A 995-nucleotide genomic window follows, 5' to 3' on the forward strand; every position below is an offset into this window, starting at 1 on the left:
GCGCTGAGGCTTGTGAGCGGAGAAGGACGAGTGCGCAGGCGCAGAATCTGCGCGTGCGCGAGTGTGTGTGTGTGTGTGTGTGTGTGTGTGTGTGTGTGTGTGTGTGTGTGTGTGTGTGTGTGTGTGTGTGTGTGTGTGTGTGTGTGTGTGTGTGTGTGTGTGTGTGTGTGTGTGTGTGTGTGTGTGTGTGTGTGTGTGTGTGTGTGTGTGTGTGTGTGTGTGTGTGTGTGTGTGTGTGTGTGTGTAGGGTTTGAAGAGCGAGCGAGGGTCCTTTTCCGGTGTTCCTGTGCGGCTGCGAGCGTTTCCGGACAGCGTGAGGCGCGGCCAACCGGAGGTGGCGTCTTGCTGGCTGCACGGTGACAGCGCGCGCTGCGTGAATTCTACTAAGTGCTTGGAGCCTTGGGTTGAGGGTAGTGACTGTCGTGTTTAAAGTGCGGTGGCGGGGCTCTGGAGGGGTGGCTCAACGGTTACGAGGTCTTGAGTTCAATTCCCAGCCTCCGCATGGTGGCTCGCAACCATCTGTAACTGTGGTCCCATGGGGTCCAATGCCCTCTTCTGGTATGCAAATGCACATGCAAACAAAACACTCATGCACATAAAGTACGTAAATAGATAGACCTTAAAAAAGAAAAAACAAAGTGACATCCCCTCATGGGACGCGCAGGTGGAGAAGCGCCAGGTGCAGGCAGAGTGCCTGCTGGTGCAGCGCAGTCTTGAGAAGCCCTGGTGAAGTCATGTGAAGGGTTTCAGCTTCACCCGGAGGTGGAGGTCCTCGCTAGTGGCTGAAAATTGTGAACGGGGTGAAAGAGGCAGCACCTTAAGCGGGGAGTCAGAAAGATGAGCAGTAAAGAGAATGGAGACAGTTTACGTGATAGATTTGTCATGAATGGATGGTTAGAATTCGTAGGTTTCTGAGCGGAGCCGTTTGATCAGATTGTGATCCAGGCACTGAAATCACACAGGAAGCATTTGAAGGAGTAGAACTGAAGAGAAGT

The sequence above is a fragment of the Microtus oregoni genome, unplaced genomic scaffold (assembly GCF_018167655.1).
Source record: "Microtus oregoni isolate MIOR12 unplaced genomic scaffold, Mior012 000027F_ref0000203, whole genome shotgun sequence".
In the NCBI taxonomy this organism is placed as follows: domain Eukaryota; kingdom Metazoa; phylum Chordata; class Mammalia; order Rodentia; family Cricetidae; genus Microtus; species Microtus oregoni.